Genomic DNA, 8,119 nt, shown 5'->3' on the forward strand with positions numbered 1-8,119 from the left:
GTATATTTGTACATAACTTTTTTGTTATTTAACCTAGATGCTACCAACAGGCTTTTGATTTTGCCTAGGGATGAACACAGTCACTGTTTTCTTTTGTTGCTGTTTGTTTACCTTTTTTACTTTGTTCTTTCTTTTTTAATCGATATCAAAGGTCACATTGAAAATGTAAATGCAGTATGTGAATATACCATAGGTTTCGTTGCGGTAGGTTCCATGACAATACAATGTATGATTTTTTATTTGATAATGGGTAATACAATTGAACAATATCGAACCGCAATTGGACTATATTACTGTAAATGTAGATGTACAACCAAATCGCAGTTATTTCGCATGTCATTAGTTAATGATTTTGTCTATTTTCTAAAAGAGTGTCTTAAAAATTATATCTTTTGGAAAATCATACGTTTAACTGTTTAATGTCAAAAGGTGTGCAAGAGGTATTGTTTATGAATTACGTGTTTCAAATTATAAATATACTTTTGTTTTTATCGGGGGATGTTGAAACAAACCCAGGGCCATTTCATGTAACACAATTTACACTGGATATTTTCCACTTGAACGTAAGAAGCATTAGAAATAAGTTCGACAAGTTTTTGAGCTTCGTGTTAGACTATGATATTTTATGTTTCACAGAAACGCACCTGGACGCTTCAGTTATGAACGATGATATTTATATAGATGGATTTAAATCAATTTTTCGAAAAGATAGGAATTCACACGGTGGCGGTGTAATTATACATGTATATGCACCCGATTCATTTCGCATTGATAGACGTTATGATCTAGAACCTACGGATACCGAATGCATGTGTTTAGAAATAGGTGATCCTACCTGTAATATTCTTCTATGTTGTGTATATCGTCCTTCGAGCGCCGAAAATTCATTTTGGAAAAAACTCGAATGGTCCATTGAAAAGGCTGCTGAATTATCGGATAAAATCATAATTCTAGTGACGTAAATGTAAATTTCTTAAATCTCTCAAATACAGACATAGTTAATGAAATCCTTCTAAAATATTCCTTAGAAAACACGATCCAAGAAGCTGCAAGAATCACGCAAAACACGGTTACTCTCATAGACTTAATTCTTGTTAGTGAAGCTATACAAGACGATGTATTGAACTCAGGGACAATAGCTGTAGAAAACACTCTTAGTGACCACAAAGGCACATACATCTATCTTAAATCACATTCACTCCAAAACCAGTCATATGAGCGTAAAGTTTGGTTATACAAAAATGCAGATTTTGATACACTAAATACACTCTTACATAATTCAGATTGGAACAAACTTATCAATGACGCGAAAAATATAGATCAGGCGGAAAGAAATTTTTCTACAACTTTCTTTAACCATGTAAAACAATACATTCCGGAAAAAACAATCACCATCAGACCTAAAGATAAACCATGGTTCGATTCAGCACTGCGGAAAATAATTCGTCTAAGAAACCGTGCGAGAAGTAAAGCGCTCAAAACAAAAAACAATTCTGATTGGGATATTTTTTTTTAAAACTACGTAACAAAGTTAACAATATGAAAAAAATAGCGATATCAAACTATCATAATAATATAGAAGTCAATCTTACTGATGCAGGTATCAAAAGTTCTAAAATATATTGGAAACTTCTGAAAGATATATTTAAAACTAAACCCAGGACCGAAATATCACCGATTTAGGATATCAAAGAAAATGGCGATGTACATATACATGTACATATATTACATACAGCGATACCGACAAGGTTGAAGCGTTGAATAATTTTTTTGCGTCGATTTCATCAGTACACGAAGATGAACCTACACTTCCAGTTTTTTTCTTTATTTTGTAATAATGTATTCAACAGCATTAAAATTGTGGAACAAGATATTATTGACATAATTTCTATTCGCCAGGTCAACAAGGCTGTAGGGCCAGATAAAATAAGCCATACAATCTTTAGTGTCTCAACCCCGTCGTGTTTTCTGTTTAATCGGTCTTTAAAAGAATGTGCATTTCCTAAATAATGGAAGGTAGCTAACGTACTTCCTTTGTTTGAAAAAGGTGACCCATCAGTATTGTCAAATTATAGACCTGTATCATTGTTGAGTTGTGTTGGTAAAATTATGGAACGTGTTATTTTTAAATATGTATACAATTATTTTCACTCAAATGATCTTTTTTACAAATACCAAGCTGGTTTTTTACCTGGTCATTCAACTGCCTATCAGCTTATTGAAACATATGATCATATAGTGAAATCCATAGATGAGGGCAAATGTTGCTGTATGGTGTTTTGTGATTTGTCAAAGGCCTTTGATCGTGTATGGCATAAGGGACTTCTTTTTAAGCTACAAACTTATGGAGTGAGTGGTAACTTATTACAATGGTTTCAAAGCTATTTAAATTTCAGAACTCAAAGGGTATTGCATAGAAATGTAATGTCTAATTTCAAACCTTTACATGTTGGAGTCCCTCAAGGGTCCGTATTAGGTCCTCTTTTATTTTTGATATATGTCAATGATGTTGCTGAAAATATGTCAAGTTTATGTAGGCTTTACGCTGATGATAATTCTTTGCAGAACTGTTCTACCAATATCTATGATATCCAATGCGTGCTGAATAATGATTTACTTCGGCTTGAACGATGGTCTAAACAATGGCTGTTAAATTTTAATCCTTCGAAAACAAAAGCCGTCTTCTTTCGTACACAGAAAAATACATGTTTCCCTTGTCTACATTTTCAAAATTGCAATTTAGATTTTGTATCAACACTGACAACACATAAACACCTAGGTATCACTTCCTCACATGATCTCATATGGTCAGCTTACATTGATTCGCTGTTAGCCAATGCTTATAAAAAAAAACTTGGACTACTTAACAAATTACAGTTCAAGGTCAGTTCGAAAACTTTAGCTATTTTATATACTACTTTCATTAGACCTCCTCTAGAATATGCATCTGAAGTATGGGATGGGTGTTCAAATCAAGATTCTGAAAAACTACAGTTAGCAACAGCAAGATTGGTTACTCTGGAATCTCTATATTTCGAAACTGGGTGGGAACCACTTCTTGTTAGAAGATTGACAAAATTAAGAGAAACTATGTACAAAATTTATCACAATATGGTACCGAGTATCTGAAAGAAATTTTACCAAATATTCGTTCACATGAATCAAATTAGGTTACAAGACAATCGCAAAATTATCATGGCATTCCTATGCAGATTAAACATCTATAAATCATCTTTTGTATCAAGAGGGGTACGTGAATGGAATTCCTTGCCCCTAGGAACAAGGCAATCTACGACACTAAGCTCGTTTTAAAAAAAATTACGCCTTCAAAAATCGCACCTTCCATCCTTTTTTTCTTTCGGAGAACGCTAATGGAACGTAATCCATACGAGACTAAGACACAAATGTGTATTGGATATATATTTATTTAGATGTAACATCACTGACAGTCCTTTGTGTACTTGTGGTAAAGTAGAAGATGCTTACCATTTCTTTTTCTCATGTGCAAACTACACCGCCCCAAGAAATGACCTATTTAATGCTATTTTTAGAATGGATAATTTGCATATAGTAGACACGCATGTATTATTATAGGGAGATGACGCAATCAGTACCACAGAAAATGAAGAATTATTTTCCTATGTTCAGTTATTTATAAAGAGATCTGCTCGTTTTTAGTTGATGGAATTTACATAGCGATTACTTTGTACGTACTACATGCATATATTAATCAATTGTACATACATGTATATATTAATCAATTGTTCTTATACATGTATATCTACAGATATAATTATTAATATAATTGCTTTATGAAAGCTAATCATTTTTGACCTTTGATATACCTTTGTGTTTCATTTCTTGAACATTATCATATATGTAATTAATTGTAATATAGGAGAGGGCGTTCTAAGTTTTAAGAACTTGTGCTCAATCCGTTTGTAATAACATCCAGACAATAAAATATGTTCAAATCAAATCAAATCAAGGAAATGAATAGTTTTTAACTTCGGAAATAAAGGAAAAAGATGCATAGATTGTATCATCATGGAATATTTATTAGTCAACTTTATTTATTCATTGCTCTATTTTAAAATTCATTGAAAAAGTCGCGTCTGTATCGCTATTTTTGTACATTCAATCTGAGTGTCGTTAAAACACGTGTGCAATTTGTATATTCCAGGCCTCTTCTCAAAAACAGATCTTTAATAAACCTATACATTTTTACATACGTGTATGACAACAGATGAAATGATTTAAAAATTTCCCGTAAGACTGGAACATATTTTCGGGCAGGAGGGGGGGGGGGGGGGGTGCATCTTGACAGTCGATGAGAACCTGTCACCTTGGAGAAGAAGGGAAGATACAAAACAAAAAGAAACAATCAAAATAGGATTGAAATAGACTGAAAAATAAATCATATAAATGAATAGATAAACCAAATAATGACCAACTACAGTAATGATCAACAGATATATGCGAGCGGATCTAACATCCAATTTTAATTAGATTGTTGCATTTGCCTCAATTTTAAACTTATAGAAATCTGCATTCATTTTTGAGAGACAAAAGATATAAGCAACTCTTTTGTCACATTTCAATTGCCCCCGCCGATTTTCACACCTTCCGTACGAATGTTAATTTCAGATACCCGGATAAACTGACCTCTATTGTGGTAATAAAAAAAATAGGACCTTGGAATTTGCGTAAAATATACAAGTTATACACAAGTCGGTCTTTGCTTTATGCAGACAGTTCTGATAAACGATTTTGATGAAAATATTTTTTATTTAAAAAGAGAAACCTGATCATACAAATGTAACAAGACAAATAAATTATTCCTATATACATAAATAAAAAATAAAAAGATAACGAGGGCACAGACATACATGTCTCTGCACTTGCTAGAAACTACCAAGGGTGAGAAAATGGTATCGGATTTTGCTCTGCCTGGTGGTTTTATAATACATGTAAACTGTTTTCTTCCTATTATTTGCAGATTTTCACTGTTAAAAGCCCGTCTTAGAAACATTTTGAAATAATTGGTAAAATTCCCAACAATGTGTACCTGTCCTACATCCCATTCCGAAATGATTTGCACGGTCTGTACGTTTCTAACGGCGTGGTTTGAACGATCTGTACGTTTCTATGGGCGTGGCTTGATCATGCACGGAACGATTCTTGCACGAAACGATTTGCACGGAACGGTGAACGGTCTGCACGAAACGGTGAACGGTCTGCACGGAACGCTGAACGGTCTGCACGGAACGGTGAACGGTTTGCACGGAACGAAACGAAACGCTTTGGAGGTGTAGTAGCACGCTTCAGGGTCTGTGAGGACCACATAAAATTAAATTGATGTTATGATACATCTGTAAAATACCCATAGATATTTTTTTGGCAATACAAAAATTTTAGCATTCAAAACTGCAGTACTTCCGTCAAGTATAGGAAAACCTACATGTACCTCCCGACTTGACGGAAAAGGCCAATTCCAGGGGACCTAACAGGGTAGCACGTGATGGTACAAGTCAGTTTGATTTTTTATCGGACTCAGTAATGTTTCCAAAACGAGAGAATTAAGAAAAGTTCTGTATGGTTTGTAAAAACAGCTCTTAGTGTATAATAAAAACAATTAATGTTATGGAGTTTAATTTGTTCATTGGCACATAGAACTTTACATGACAACATCTTCATGTCAGCAACGCTCAACAAAATAAGTAATTATTTACTATATTGTTATTTATATCTTATAATGGACATCATTTGTGAAGTTATACTTAAATATTAATTCCAGCTTTTGAGCATCAATATTTTGTTGCCAGATTTATATAATTTAGCGGCAGATGCAGAAAATTTTCCTCCCAAGAAAAGGGAGGGGGTTGTTGAAGACCCAAAAAAAGGCAAAGACGATTACCGCAAACGGTATAACATACGCAGGTTTATGGAGCGCCAAATTAACATAAACTCAAATAATTGAAGATATCTTCAATTATTTGAAGATATCATCAATTCATTTGATGCGCGCAACAATTGAATTAAAGATCTCTTCAAATAATTAATGATATCTTCAATTCTGAATTATTGCGCGCATTAATTGAATTGATGATAGCATTAATTCTTCAGCTGAATTGATGCCGCTTTAATTGAATTAATGATCTCTTCAAATAAATTAATGATATCAACAACTGAATTGATGTGCGCTACAATTCAATTGAAGAGAGCAATAATTGATATCATGCGCACATTAAATCAATCGATGAGAGCAATAATTGAATTGATGCGCGCATTAATTCATTTGATGAGAGCAATAATTGATTTAATGCGCGCATTAATTCAATTATTGTTCTCTTCAATTGAATTAATGATATCTTTAATTCATTTGAAGAGAGCAATAATTCTTTTAGAGAGAGCAACTATATAATTAAAGATATCTTCAATTCAACATATCCACAATTGAATTAATGATATCTTTAATTGAATTGTTGCTCTCTTTAAAAGAATTGATGCGCGCATTAATTCCTTATACAAAAGCATTGTAAATGATTTAAAGATATCTTCAATTGAATTAAAGAGATCACCAAATTATTTATACCGAGCTCTAAATTAATTATTGCGAGCAATATTTCAACTAAATTGATGCTCTCATCAAATGAATTGAAGAGAGCAATAATTGAATTAATGCGCGCATCAAATCTATTATTGCTCTCATTAATTGAATTAATGCGCGCATCAATTAAATTGATGAGACCAATAATAGAATTGAAGCGCGCATTAATTCATTTGATGAGAGCAATAATTGATTTAATGTGCGCATTAATTCAATTAAAGAGAGCAATAATTGAATTGATGATATCTTCAAATAATTGAAGATATCTTCAGTTATTTGAGTTTATGTTAATTTGGCTCTCCATACAGGTTAGACCTTCGAACAGTACAATATATATGTATCCATGATGAGTAAAAATACAGAAAACTATTTGACCAAATTTTAGCCCAATAGGTCACGGTTCAACAATCAAGTTAAATGTGAACTAATTATGTATTTCTCTGAGAGGGAGGTTGTAACAAAATTTCAGGGCGATACCTGTATAACGAAAAAATATCTGGAAAACTGTTTGACATACTTTTACCCCTAAATTAGGTCTTGGCGCACCAATCCAGGTGAAATGCAAAATGAATTTATATTCTTCCGAAAGGAAGCTTGTAACTATATTTCAGGACAATATCTGTATCCATAGCGAAAACAACCTTGACCTTTGACCTTGAAAACCAATATGTATCCTCCGCCTGGTATAAGGTGTGTGTGTGTGTGTGTGTGTGTGTGTGTGTGTGTGTGTGTGTGTGTGTGTGATTTTTGATTGTGTAAACGTGCAAAATGTATGGAAATAATCAGTAATTTCATGGAGTTTGACGTAATGTTGGATTTTTCTCTGTCAGAAATGAAACCACGGTCGTGTTCAATTTACATTTAGTCTTTATATAGCTCTAAAAATATACAAATATGAAATGTATTGTAGACTTGAAAATATTGATGAAACATCTGAAGGATTTTTGTGCAACTTAGAAGCCTGTATTTTACAATATTCAGAAGTATTATTTGTTTCTGGAAATGCAAAGGATTCTCTATTTTTCAAAACGACATTAGCTAAATTTAGAGAATATAGATATTGAATGTCATAATCTTACCCGGCCTCTGACGGAGTGTGTCCCCCAGTTGAAAACCAAGAGGATACTCTTATGGGTTACTAGTATTTGTATGTATCCTCTAGCATATATGTTCCTTACAATTAACACCGATTATCACTATTACTGCTTATAACTACTAAAGGTGTTGCTTTGAACATATATATACTATCGGAAAAAGAAACACAAGTTTATTTTCCAAAGGTATTATTTTACATAATTCATTGATGATTAGTTAATACTAAGATGAATGCATTTTGATGATTTTTGCTGTCATATTACAGACGACGTTTGCATGGCTTCAGTCACTGCTATTACTTGCCGACAAGGAGGTACTCACTTCTATCTACCATAGGGATGTTTGCAGTGTGTACGAAGTACCGTTCTGGACGGATATTACTCCACTCCTGAATAAGGGCCCACAAACAACGAA

This window comes from Ostrea edulis, chromosome 9 (assembly GCF_947568905.1).
Source record: "Ostrea edulis chromosome 9, xbOstEdul1.1, whole genome shotgun sequence".
NCBI lineage: Eukaryota > Metazoa > Mollusca > Bivalvia > Ostreida > Ostreidae > Ostrea > Ostrea edulis.